Source organism: Otolemur garnettii, unplaced genomic scaffold (assembly GCF_000181295.1).
Source record: "Otolemur garnettii isolate 467f Iridium unplaced genomic scaffold, OtoGar3 scaffold00005, whole genome shotgun sequence".
NCBI lineage: Eukaryota > Metazoa > Chordata > Mammalia > Primates > Galagidae > Otolemur > Otolemur garnettii.
Window position 1 is genome coordinate 45690982 of NW_003852400.1, and position 14347 is coordinate 45705328.

Genomic DNA, 14347 nt, shown 5'->3' on the forward strand with positions numbered 1-14347 from the left:
AATGCGCAGGTGTATTTTCTACCCTGAAAGGCTGTTGGTTTTCTCTCCCTGACCCCCTCCCTTTCTCCCGTCTCAGCCTAAGTGCATCGAACATTGAAGGGGCAGGGGAGGGAGGGAGGGGGGAAGCTTGGGCGACAGGAACCTCGAGGCCGCGGCATTTCAAGAAAGCGAAATAAACCCGCCCGAGAGGCGCGCGTTCTCTCTTCATTTCTTTCTCCAACGCGTCTCCGCTTGGTGTCGGAGCGCTAATGACGACCTCGTTCCTACGATTTAGGACGCTGGTGCTTTCAAACAAAAGACACATGATCCTCTGTTTTTTCCTTTTTTCTTGTTCGCCCTGCTAGTTTTCCTTCCCTTTCCTCTTTTCCCTCCTCCTCTACCCCAACAACACCCTGCTCCTATCTCCAAGTTCTGCTTCCCCAGTCGGGTGTCCAGGGCCCTGCGGTTCCTTCGCTACCTACTTCGCAGAAGGGATCTCTAATCCTATTACATGGCTGCCCCCAGGGCAGGTGGCGATTTTCGGGGGTGGGGGTGGGTAGGAGGGCTTTTTTCCCATTCTGGTCTTGTATTCAAGAGCCCCTGAACTCATCTGAAGTTTTTCTCCCAACCATTCAGAGGCGAGGGCTTTCAAGGCCCTCCTTAGTTCCTCTTTGGCACAGTTTGGGCGGCCCACGTCGACTTGGTAACGTTTCCTGATATGTTTTCTACTTCTGAACAAGCAAAAATGCATAAAGGACCCAAGATGCAGTGAATGACAGATTTTCCTCGAGGAAAATGATGGAGGTGACGGGAGATGTGGGGTGCTCTCCTCACCCTGGGCTCTGAAGGGGGTAAGAGAAAGATAAACAGCCACGACGACCTAAATGGCCTGCGAGCGACCAGCAGCGTGGGTCCCGCGGAGGACTGAGGCCCTGTCTCCGTCCGGCGTGGCCTGCTCCGCCCCTTTCTTAGGCTTCTTGGCAGCAGTAGCCACCCAGGCTGTCCCTCTCCAGCTCCGGAGGCGATAAGCCCTAACCCTCAGGAACCCTTCCACAGCCTCCAGGATACCCATCCTCAGGGTTTTCTGAAAAGCCCCCAAAGAACTGCAGCCCTGTTCAGAGACGAGTCTTAAGGGTCATTTGAGATTGAGTCACTGAGAGGTATGAGCTTTAGGGAGCAAAGTTCAAATAAAATTCCTGAGCACCCAGGCCCTGTCCGCCCAGGTAACCCCCATCCCAGGCCCCATGCGGACAAAAGGCTTTGACGTGCTAGATCTTGAGACAAAAATCTAGCACCCAGCTCCACATGGCCGCCTGGGACAGCTACAAAGAGAAACTAATTCTTCAAATCCAAAAACTCTTTCCTCAAACTATTTGGGGGAACTCAACTATAAACGCCTTCCTCCTCCGACCCTTATACTAAAACTGAAAACTAAAGGGGAAGGAAGTACACAAGATATATTCTTTTTCTGTTTAAATATCTACATTCTCAGATTGCTCCAGGCAGCATTTTCCGAGTAAAGGGAGGGACACAAATGGGATTGTTTGCGGAGTAAGGAGGTGGAGTTTTATTTGTTCTTATTTATTTTGTTTTTCAATATTTTCTACGGGTTTCTTTGTTAATATAAGGTCCATCTGACAGACTCAGGACTGCACTCTAAATGAAGCATTTTTTTGTTGTTTCAAAATTTCAAACTGACACAAGTGTTGGATCATCAGTTTTCCCTTTGTCTGCCCTGGTTGTAAATAATGGCTTTGAGATTAGCTAATTACGGGGCATTAATCACTGATAGAAAGGGAATAAATCAAAGCCTGGTTCTAAATTTCAAACTTGCCTGTATAGATGTGCATAGCTACTTTATCTGGAGCAGATAGGTGCTGTTTGAATTACTGTTCTTCAGAGTAAACCAAATCTACTTCACTTTAAAAAAATGAATATTGTATTTATAAAGCCCGGTTGTGCGTTAAATTAAGCCTCCCTCCCATTCTTATTCCATTTCATAAACACAGTGTAGAGAGGACAACTATGATGGCTTAAAAGAGCCAAACCTTAGCTTTTGCCTGACATTGCGCTTACCTTTTTGAGGGCGAAGATGGCAGAAAAGGGAGAAATAAACCTTAAGCGAATACAGTTGGAAGTAGAATAAACAGATTTGTACTGAGGCTTGTTTGTAATCAGAATACAGTTTCCGTAGGATATTTTGAATGCCTGCAGTATTTCAGGTACAGTTCTCTAGACTACATTTCCTTAGCCTTCTGCATAAGACATCAGAAAATATTAGGTTCTGGGTTGTGAAAAAGAAGAGCAAGCATCCAGGGTGCGAGCGCGAGGGCGTGTGTATGAGTGTTTACTGGAAAAGAATGAGGTTAGTCCCTGCACCGCCTTTTACTGCGCCAATGTCGCTTATGGCCATTCGGCTGGTTCCACGCTCCGAGCCCTGCACGGTATTTGGACCGTTTCAACACCAACAAAAGAGGCTTTAAATAAGTACGCGCCATAAAACAACAAGCCGGTCCCTGGGAGCAAGTAAAAATTTATTCGTTTCACGTAAAGCCCTCCGAAACGGTAAACACAGGGCAGATAATCCACAGCCAGGCGGGGGATCTGCATCCTCTGAGCTTGGCGGGGGTGTGGGCGTGTGCGCTCTCCCCTGCGCGCCCTGTGCGCCCCGCGTCCCCACCCCCACCCGAAGCTTTGCAAGTGGAAGCTTGTATGTTGGGGTTCCTCACATTCTCCTCCTTTAGGGCCGTGTCTCCTTTTAGCAGCGACTCAGAGCGCTTCTGAGAGCTCAGTTCAAGACTGCTGCCTGGGAAATAAGGGTTCCTGGGGCGAACTCCAGTAGCAGCCCCTGTCTGCCAGAAAAGCGCCCCAAACACAGGTGTGGCTCCGCTGCCACCACCTCCAAGAGCTGCAAGTTGGTGAAAATGCCACCTCCCAGCCCCTAAATCTCACGCATTGGGTTCTGTCCTTAACTGGACAGTACTGGCTGTCAAAGGCAGGCGCCAATTCCCCCCCAGGCTAAATCCTTCTAACAGCCTCGGCCTGGCCTGGACACCCCGCGCCCCTCCTTTAGTTGCTGCTGCTGCTTCTTATCTATTTATTTTTTAAAGTCAAGAACCTTACAATTGATTTTAAGGTATGCAATGTACCGTGCCATTAAAAGAGGCTCACCTTTTGCCCAGTGGAATCGTGGGGGTCTGGGGAGAAGGGGGACCCAGCAAGGGGGGGGGCGGGAAAGGGAAGGGGCCACATTTGCATAAAGCTTTGTCTAGTGGTTCTTAGGCTGCCGAGAGTTATAACGCTAATTACACAAGATTAATGTAGAGATTGTTCTCCATTGCTCACCAAGATTTATTTAAACAGTGAACTGCTCAAGATCCAAAGCCGTAAACCATCCCATCCCGCCGCCCGGCTTCGACTTTCTCCTGGCGAGAAGTTAAGTTTTTTCAAGTCCAAAGGAGAAAAGAAGGGGAGCTACCTACAACTGAGTCGTAAGCTTCGAAAAGGGGGTATTAATGTTCTGGATCCCGGATATATAAATGCAATTCCCTGTCTTTTCCCTCGCTGCCGACTTCTAAATAAAAGCCTTTTTTGCTGTGCTGTCTCAGTTCCGGGGACCGAGAGGCGGCCAAAGAGCAAACCCGGTGCAGGAGCGCCCCCAAGTGTGAGCAAAGGGAAGAGGCGCCGTGCCAGGCGGCCCTGAGTTTGAGCGGTCTGATGCTGTCCCTTAGCGGACTAGAATGGGATAGGGCTGAGAGCTTCTGAAGCTCCGGGAAAAGGATTCTCAACAGCGGCTCACACCGGTAATCTAAGCTAGGCCTCACACACATGTGCATACGCCCAGGTCCATCTTCAGGGATTCTCATATTCTGATTTATTGGTTTGGGTGGGACTCAGGCATTCTTTTCTTTTCTCAGATAACATGAGCAATCAGGGCAGAGAACCAATATTTGGGAATTTCCTAGCCTTTCCAAAATATTTACTGATTAGAACGCAAATGAAAAGGTTCATTGGATCAACACTTGAATTTTCTGTCACTTGATTTTTTTTTTTTTTATTTTACGTAGAAAACCTCAGGATCACCATTATCTGTAGGCTACTTGGAATGTATTATTTCAAAGAGAATTTTTTCATGTTATTGGAAAATTGTTTTGAGTTTTAATGTCAGGTTATATCTTTAAATAATTTAAGATTTTTGAGGGTAGGTTCTTGTTTTCTCCCTTCTTTCTTTGAGGTATATACATGTATAGAGAGAGAGAGACTTCAAAATGATGAAAATAGTATTAATATAAACTTAAAATTCTGAAAAGGGTTAGAAGTAGTATTTGACACTAAGCTGAAGACTGGATTTTTATTGTAATATTTTGTGACTCATTTGGGGAAAATCTTTGAATCCATCTGTGTCTCAATTTTCTCTTCAAAAAAAATAAAGTAATCCCAATGGCTAAGTTTAAGATGGATTTTAGACCTAGTGAATTTGGAAACCTTAAGCACAAATAGGGGAAACAACAATATTACTAAAAATGCTATAGATATGCGTTTCATTATGTTATATTCACTTTCCTAATGGCAATTGTCACTATAAACCCATATTTTGAAATTTGGCTTTTTCTGTAGTCAGGAATAGCTAGATGTTTTTGCAGTTATGTATATAAATTTCACATGCTAAAATACAATTAGACAATTTATTGTTACAACCCCATTGATCCAACCTAACCCTTCAATCAGGGATAGTATTTTTGACAATTTTGCGGGGACCTCTACAAATGCATTGATATAAAGGAGAAAAGGGCTGAATTTTTGGCCTCTGGCAGAGTGGTGAGCAGAGACTTGTGATTGCCCTTTGAGGGGCCTCAGTATAAAATGTTTGAAACTCTTTCTGGGTTTCGGTTTTCAAAAATCAAATTGGTGTCACTGACTAAAAAACTTCAGCAGAGAGGATGGCGATTATCAGTATCAGCAGAAGGAGATGTTGGCAAGGAAGCAACGAGGGGTGAACTATTTCAAAGGAAATGGGAAAAGATGGTGAATAGCAACTGCACATTATGTTGTTACTTCATTCTCACTAAGAATTACAAGATAACATTGCATCTTGTTGCTCTATAGTCACATCAACATTCATATGGTTAAGATCTTTTACCCAGTAAAATAAGGTATCAACAATATGAAAATACATACTTTAATTGTAACAGATATTCATTTTTAAGATTACGGAAAGAATGAACATTTCAAAGGCACAGGTACTGAAATTGTTCACACCCCATATTTCATTTATGACAGCAACCTCAGAACTGGCTTATCAGTGTTATGCTTTCCAGCTTTGGGAACTTTTTCCTAGTAAATAAGCACCAGTTTGATTAAGGCACTTACTTTGAAGTCTCGTTGGTATTTAAGATTTTCATAATATCCTTGGCAACTTAGTTTAAAAAATGTTTTTCATGGTTACTTTTTTAAAAATCATCTGTAATGTTAAAGCGAAATGAGACTCTACAAATGATTGGATTTCATTTCATGGCGATTTACGTGGTAACGTGGGATATAAAGAACAGCGTGAAGTGTGCACAAGTGCATTTGCAGTGATGCTAATTGTAACAGGAGATGAACTCGGGGGTAATTGTCCACTGCATGACACCCACTCTGAGAACTCTGCCTCTGGCCACAGAACTAAGCCTGAGCAGCCCAGCTTTTACTCTGAAACCCAGTCTGACTCCAGTTCCCCCTGCTTTCCACCTCCCCACCACTGACTAGAAAGAGATAAATCCCTTTTCCAAGGATTCAGAAAGAGTATCAGTGTCTCTCTCCCAGGAATATGAAGTTGAAATTCAGATTACATTAGATAGTCTTTGAGGTTAAAACAGAGAGCTGGGCTCGAATGGGAGCTCATATGCTATACGTTACTGTGATAATCCTCCCAAGAATATTTTGTCTCCATCCAATGACAGAATCTTACAAGTAGGAATTTCTGACACTGCAGATGTTCATCAGGGCAATGTTTCAGAGAAAGTGTTCAAAATATATCAACATCATTGGGAAAATTCTTGAAAAGTGAAAAAAAGTAAAACACATTAAGAAGCAATCCATGTGGTACGAGCACGGCCTGGGGCTAGGAGTAGTCTTACATGCCCACCTTCCATTCAGGAAACGAAACTGTGGCTCAAGAACTTAATAACTTGGGCAGCCTCAAAGATAGTTACCTTGCGGCTGAAAAGCCATTTGAAGACCAGTGGTTATACATCCATAACCTAAAATCAGCCTTCGAAGTGCCTTTCTTCGTATCAGTTAGCTATTTCGAAGATCTTGGGGAATACTTAACTCCATCTAATTACTCACCAATTCAGTTGGGCACCAAGTAAAAACAGGTAATATCACAGCTGAGATGTACGAAAGTAAATGTAGTTCTCTTCAATCACCTGAACCTAGAATCAATCTTAAGGTTGATTTAACTGTGTTATCTGGTTGTTCGTAGATACCCTTGGCTATGAATATTCACAGGTGATTACACTTCCCCTGTCCCTACTAACCTCCTCCTCTACCAGCTTAAGGCACATCTTTTTCCTGACAATATTTTCATCATTCCTATTTGGAAACATTAATTTAAAAGGTTCAAAGACCCTGTGCCTTCTCATTTTTCTCATGCCATTGTCACATTCTCAAAGAGCCCATTTATGTTTAATGGTGCTTTAATGTTTTCTTTACTTATATCCTTCTTTCTTTGAAGGATATTAATATGCTTCCATTAATATTTCTTCTGAGGCAAGAGACAAATCTCCCTCCAACTGGAATATTTCCATGCTGGTCTGAACGACAATTTTGATCATAAATATTGCATGTCATTCCTTATTATAAAAATCTCTCTTCAGCATGCATGTCCATTTGGTAAGAGGATTAGTTGGGCTTTGCTGTGGGATACTTGTATTTTTGGTAAGCTGTTACAATCCTTTCATTTCATCGAAAGGTGATTAAAATGACAGAAAAGCGTTTAAACTTAGTTATTATGATCAACCTTCTTAATAGCTTTCTTTTACTACCACGGGCTTCAGGCAGAAGTAAGATAGCAATCACCTTTGAATGCCTTCTCTCCCCGCAGCCCACCAAGATGAGAACTTTTCTAGAATTCTCCCAAATATCCGTGAGGAAGTGTTTCCCTTACAACGTCCTTTGCTGCCACCTGCTGTTCAATCTGCATTTACGGCGCTCGTCAGCGCTGTTCATTTTCTAATCTAGGTGATGAACATAAGGAAGGAAGGAGATGCCTATCCACACCCTTTCACGTAATCACCCTTCAAAATGACCTTGGAATTATTAGCCACATTAATAGTTGTAGAAATTGATTTCCTTTGCCACTCTCTTCTCTTCCAAATTAATCTCATGACAACACAAGAAACCCTATTTTTTCTCCTTTTAAGCCTACTAGCCTGGTCTTTCAGTCCATCGGTCTTTACAGCATTTTCGCTGGAGCCACTATTTGTATCTGGAACCTGACACTTAATTAGTGGCGTTTCTTTGTCCTCCCTGCATCCAGCGGCCCAGCCCTCAGCTTTGCATTTCGTGGTTGCTTCTCTACCTCCCTCTCCCGTCTTTCTCACCTGCACGGGAGGGTTGAGCTGCCGCAGAAGTTGCGTCCTTGCTATCCCTTTGTTCCCTTTGGGTTCCTTTACTTCTTAGTAGCTAAGTTCTTGAACCTCGTAGTTATACATTTGATTCACAATAGAGATTAAATACATGTTGTTCCTAGGTTCTTTATGTGGACAGTAGGTGGATAACTGCATAAAATGCTACCTTTTTCTTTCTTTCTTTCTTTTTTTTTTTTATTTGCAGTTTTTGGGTGGGGCTGGGTTTGAACCTACCGACTCAGGCATATGGGGTCGGTGCCCTAGTCCTTGGAGCCACAGGCACCGCCCAATGCTACCTTCTTCTTCTAACTGGGCCCACCTCCAGGTAGCTAATTTAGAAGATAGGTTTCTCCCTAAAATTCTGGACCATCGACTACCATTTTAGTGCAACTTCTAGAGACAAAGCCTTAAAGACAGAAATTGCATAATCTGAATGACTTTTGCTTGCGACACTTTGCACTTGTAACAAGAAAGAAATCAAGATGGCATTGGGTTAAAATGCAGAGAGTTACCTCTTGCTTTCTTCATCAGCTTGCCATCCTCTTCCAAACTCATCAACGGTGGCAGGAAGGTTACGGTGACTTCTGAGAACACTGGTGATTCATCTTTTATAAATAGTCACTTTCTCCAGAGCAGGATTCTTTTTTTTTCAAATTTACACTCAAGCCCAGATAAGTCATCCAGATCAACCAAGCATTTCAAAACCACCTGGTATCCTTAAATGTTTCTGTGACCAGGCTTCTAAAATCCTGTAGGGCAAAAATCTGACAAAGAGAAGTCACCTGCAAAGGTCAGTGCTTCCAAGTTCATCTTTGAGAGAAGGCAGCTGTGTGCTGACATTTTAAAAAATGTATCTAAAGTACAAGATACGGTTCTCCTTGGTGCAAACATTTCCAAATCTGATTTGGCTTTCAACTTTATTGCAATCTTGAAAGAAATAGTTTTGGGGTGGGGGAGGTGATAACAGTCAAAAAACTGTGGAAATGATCGAATGGTTTAGGCCTTTGAAGTGCCTATTAAAGATATTTAACTCACTTCATATTTCTCCCTGCTGTTTCCCCCAAATGTGTGAAAGTTTTCCAAATTGCATTTCTTTAAAGCACAGAGACCGTCCTTTTTCTGTTGGAGTAAGGAAATTTATTACTTCACAGTCTCTTGCTTGCATGCGTTTTTCTTCAGAGCCTGCTGAATTGACTCTTTTTCCTCTTTTGCTAACAAACTAAAAAAATTTTCTTAATTACTTTTTTGATACGTCATGAAGGTGAGCACTCCTTTACCCTATAAATCTTTGAGTTCAAGTGCAGCAGCAGCCTTGCCTGAGTCTAACTCAGGGAGTTAAGAAGGAAGAGAAGGAGTGAGAATTAACATATTAACCACTTATCTGATACTAAGTACTGAGTGATATCCTTCATTTTCTATACGTTTGCTCGTTGCTGGGCTGAGTTCATTTGATAAACACCCATTAGGAATGAACTAAGAGGTGGGCCTTCTTGGGGGCTGAGTTCTAACCATCAATTATGGGATAACAGGAGAAACATACAAGTGAAAAATCAATGTTGACACAATACCAAATGCTGTTGAAAGGCAGTTATAGCAAAGTCTCTGAAGGTAGACTTTGAAGGCAGCTTGTCTAGGTTTGAATACAAGTTATACCACTTCCTAGCTCTGTAATCTCCTCCAAGTGACATCACCCTTCTACCTTCCTCTCCTCATCTGTGTAGTGGGAAGAAGAAGGGCATTTGTACCAAGAAGCTGTTGTTAGAGTAAAAATGAGTTAATAGGCAGAGAATGCTCTAGGAGTGCCTGGTACTTAGGTTACAAGTTTATCTATTTCTCAATATTCGGATTTCAGCTCAAATGCAACATCCTTGACTATAATTTCTCAACTGCCCTTTTAAAATAGCCTCTTCTCAAGCGTCATTCTTCTTGTACCTTGTTAATTCTGTATAGCCCTATCATTCCGTGAAATGGTTTTTATCATACGTGCTTGCTTGTTTATTGTCTCTTGTGCTTACTGATGTGAACAAAACACAAGGGCAGAGACTTCTCCGGTTTTACTCACTGCTGCATTTTTATGCCCTATAGGAACAAATAGGAGAGATAGTTGACCCAGTCTTTGCTGGCATGACACTGCAGTGTCCAGGAGGAAATGACGTCCTCCAGGCACCTACACACTGTCTGTCCTTAGGGACAGAGGCAGAAGGACAGGAGTGTAAGGAAGCAGAGGATCCTGGAGAGAAGGTGCATTTAATCCCCACAGCGACCGTGGAGATAGGCATTTTAATCCCCGTCTTCTGAACTGAGAAAATGAAGCTGAAGGTGAGCTAAATGAGCTGGCCCAGAGTCCCAGAATGGGTAAGTGTCAGCACCAAAATTAGATCATTCCACTGCACTTACCTGCAAAGAATATTACTACAAGGACCTCAAAGCCAGAAATAGTTATCTAATGCCTGAAACTTCCCTTCACAGACCTAATTTGCTCAGAAGTGCTGTTGTGATACACTTCCCTGTGCTGTACAGAATATCACAACATGCCACGCTTTGCATCAGAGCTAGAGGAGCCTTCTTGGTTTCCACTTCACTGTGTCTTTTCAGGGATCTAACCCTGTATCTGGCTGCCTTGGTAGAAATGCAGTCATGCATTCCAAACTGCATGGAAAGCAGAAAAGCAATTTTCTCTACCTGGAGAATTCACACGCAGAAAAACCTCTACAATATCTTTACAGAAGAGCCATTCTTCTGTATGACTTACATTCTTCTGTGTACGTTCCTTACATGACTGTCACGCTGCCCAGGACATGCCCACTAACTAGACAGCACAGCAGGCTGGCACTGGAGAAGCAGCCCATCACTGTACGCTTTCTCCTAACTTGGGGGTAAACAGCTCACCCGCCCTGCAGAAACACGCAGAAGAGGCTTTCTCCTCTTTTATGTAACACAGTATTTTTAGTAGGCTTGAGGAACGAGGAAATGGGAAATAAAGTTAGAAACAAAGCCATTCTTGGAAAATCATGCTCACTATTTGGTACCATCATTGTGACAGTTTGTAAAAGTGGCTGCAAATGTTTGTCCCTTTTTCTGTGGAGAAGTGGCCTTTGTCCCTCCCTTTGAATCTAGAAGGGCCATGATCATTTCTACCAGGAGAGACTTCCAAGGCTAACCCACAAAGGTCAGGTAGCTTCTGCCTGTGTCTCTTCTCATAGGTGTCCTTGCAGTGTTCTGTCAGAATCTCGCCCTCGTGCTAGATGCCCAAGCCACGTGCAGATGTGCTGGCCAATAGCCCCTGTGGAGCCCACTTTTCAAGTCATCCCAGCACAGAAGCCTGACATGTGAATGCAGCAGCCCCCAGATGACTCCAGTCCTCTGATGAGAGCCACTCTCAGCCACATGCATCCCTGAATGAGCTGAGACTCCAGAGACTGTGCGGCGGAGGTAAGCTCTCCCCACGGTGCCCTGTCTGAATCACTGCCCAGCAGGTGTGTGAGTGTAAGAGATGCTGATGTTTCCCTCTAAGTGTAGTGTTTGTTATATGTGTACAATTAGAGTCGCCAAAGCTGCATGCTCTGTCTGCCCTTCCTAGGTATCTGCCGGAGAGGATCTTTCTAAGGATCTTTCTAAGTTTCTATCATAACTCTACTGGCCTTCCTAAGTAGAGTTATGATACATTCTGTTAAGTTGGCTCAATTTACACCCAAACCAACATCCACACTCCCTTCTCTTTTGTTGTCTTCTCCAAGAGGCTGAAACACATAATGTTCAAATTCCCAGCCTTTCTTGCATTTGGAGACGGCTTTGTAAGATGGAGACAACTGTCCCGGATAAAGCTTCTGTTCCCTAATAACACCTCACTAGGGGAAATCCCATCTTTCTATCCTTCCTCATACCTGGACTGTGGATGTGTTGCTTGGAAGTGCACCAGACATTCTGTGGCGATGGAATGAGAGTCACACGGGCGAGCAGAGCATGAAGACAGAGCGGTCTGGTTCTGTGATGACGCCTTTGAATAGCTACACTCACTCTACATTGCCTTCTTCCAGAAATATTGCTGCACAAGAAAGTTAATTTAACTTTTTAAAAGCCATTGTTATTCAAGTATTACATAAGATATTGGGAACACAGCCTTAAATAATTCAATTATACATGATATGATTACATGTGATACATATTTATTCATTCAAACTAAAAGTAAGAAAAGGGATATTTATTTGTGACACAAACAAAAATTTTAAAAAAAGAATATTCTTCAGCTGAATATTGCATAATTGTAAGAGATTCCAAAGCCCAGACAAAATATTCACAGGGGGACCGTTTGATGACAGCTGCGTTTCTTGTGGCAGCAATATCAGTGCTGCTATTGCTCTCAACCATAGGTGAGAAAGTTTCTGGCATATTAAGCAGAAATAGCCAAGCATTCTGTGAACTTGAATTCTCCTATATGATGTTCTTTCTTGACCAAATGTTTATTTCACATCACAATCATGGATATCACTTTAATCAGGTTCTTGATTATAGTGTTTTTATAACAGAGCAAATTTTTCTAATTCTTTTTATTAGCATTCTTTTCTGAGTTTATTTCAGAATGGTAGGGAGTACACAGGTTTCAGTTCCATAATTTGTTTTTGTACAGACTGAGTCAAAGTTGCAAGTGTGCCTTTCACCCAGATAGTGTGCCCTGTACCCATTAGATGGGAATTAACCCATCCCAATCTCAAGGTGACTAAGTAAAGATTTAAAATCAGTCCAAAGTGCTATTTTTTCCTTCCTGCACACAGACATTTTCAAAAGAGCATTGCTGATGTATTTCCCTCTTGTGCAATCCTCACTCTCAATAAGAGTCTCCCCCACTTATTTTCATTGAGTTTTACTTCTACATGTGCAAATAAGTGTTGGTCGATTAGTTCCAATTCAGTACTGGGCGCATATGCTGTTTGTTTCTTCATTCTTGAGGTACTTCACTCAGAAGAATGGTCTCCAGGTTCCCATTCACTTTGTATGAAATGTGTAGTCCTGCTTAAGTTCTATTCCTCACAAGCCTTCATGAAAGACCATTTCTATGTTTGGTGTTTGTAATTTATACACACGCATGCATTTCTTAACTGTCATTCCTTTCATCCAACACAACCAGAACCACTAAAATTATATAATATTAGGACTCACAGAGTGATTAACATGAGGAAAAATATGTCTACAGAAAAAAATCACCAAGTGCTAAAACCTACTAATTGCCATTTCTTTGGTTTCATAAAATAATAAGTGCATATAAGTGCTGGTTATTTTTATATAACAGTTATTAATTTTGTCACATAATAAACAACTTGAAATGCAAAGCATAAAACAATAATTCCAGGCAAAATAGAAGAATAATTACACATGAAGGAGGGTGGGGAATCAAAGAACAAAGAGCATTTTGAATCTCTCACTCTGCCTTGAGTACCATTTCAAGTTGTAATTCATTTTAAGGGCACTGTGCTCCAAATGCATTTGCTCTATCACAGGTATTCAACACATAATTCTTTAAAATATGCTGGTCGATCTTACGGTGTAACTATTCAGGCTAATATTAAATAGGTTGAATTATATACTGTGGAACCCCAGAGTCTTGATTCCTTTCCAGTACTGAGGTCATTACCCTTACAATTGAACAACTGCAGAGTCAGGAAGAAGTCTTCTAAGGGTCGGGCACCATCAATGGGGGAGGAGAGTGGGATCACACCTAAAGGCAGTAGCAACTGTAATCTGGCCCCTCACTCCTGATGGCCCTTCTCATCTTCCTGAATCTTTCAGTGGAGAGGGAAATGGATGAGCTGAGCTGGATACTAAAGGCCACATGTTTCTGGCCCCCGTTACATCATTAACTATGACTTTTATTCCTGAATAGGCTAAAAAATGTCTTTAAATTTGTATTGGTCTTAATTGTTTTGGTCTTAATTTTGTGTCCCAAATTTTCACTGATAGAATTGGTCTTTGCTTTCTTGAGTCAAAAGGGGAGATTAAAGATTATTTTTATGACCCCACCCTTTCTTTTCACAACTTTCTTTATATTTCTTTAGTGGAACCATTGCCCTGACCTCAAAGTGAGTAAGTAAAGATTTGAAATCAGTCCAAAGTGCTAATATTTTTCTGCACACAGACATTTTCAAAAGAGCAATGCTGATGCATTTCCCTCTCATGCAATCCTCGCTCTTACTCAAGTACTTTTTTTCTCTTTCTTTCACTTTTGTTGTTCTTTTTCCTTATGTTCACTTGAGACCGGAAGTCAGATGTTCTTGTTTAGTGCTTGGATGAATAGGTACTTTATGTGGTTTCCTAGTGAAAAGTAACTCAGGTCCAGGACGGGATTTTGAAAGCCACCTCATTTGCAAAAGCCCAAGGAATTCCCTCCCTGCCAGAGAAGTTTAACAGATCTTTTCAAAATGCTGGGGGAATTCTCATTAACACCACACAGATGTAATGGAAGTCAGTGTGTAGCATTCCTAGTATTTCCTAATAAGGCCACTAGAGAGGATGTAATCACTTTTTCTCTCTGTTTCTCCCAGGAACACCATGGGCTCCACTTTGGTTATATCAAGGATATAAAGTATAGAGAAACCTCACATATTGTTCCTTTAACCTTGAGCCACATAATGACCTGAGATCAAGTTAGTTAGAAGGTCGCCTGTTCGTACGGCCTACAGATATATGAAAAAATGCTCACCATCCTTAATCATCAGAGAAATGCAAATCAAAACTACTCTGAGATATCATCTAACTCCAGT

At 42.1% G+C, this 14347-nt stretch overlaps 1 pseudogene; it reads left to right on the forward strand.

Moving 5' to 3' along the window:
- The first annotated feature begins 8847 nt into the window (after positions 1–8847).
- LOC100950472 overlaps positions 8848–14347 on the forward strand; it is a 61234-nt pseudogene continuing 55734 nt past the window's right edge.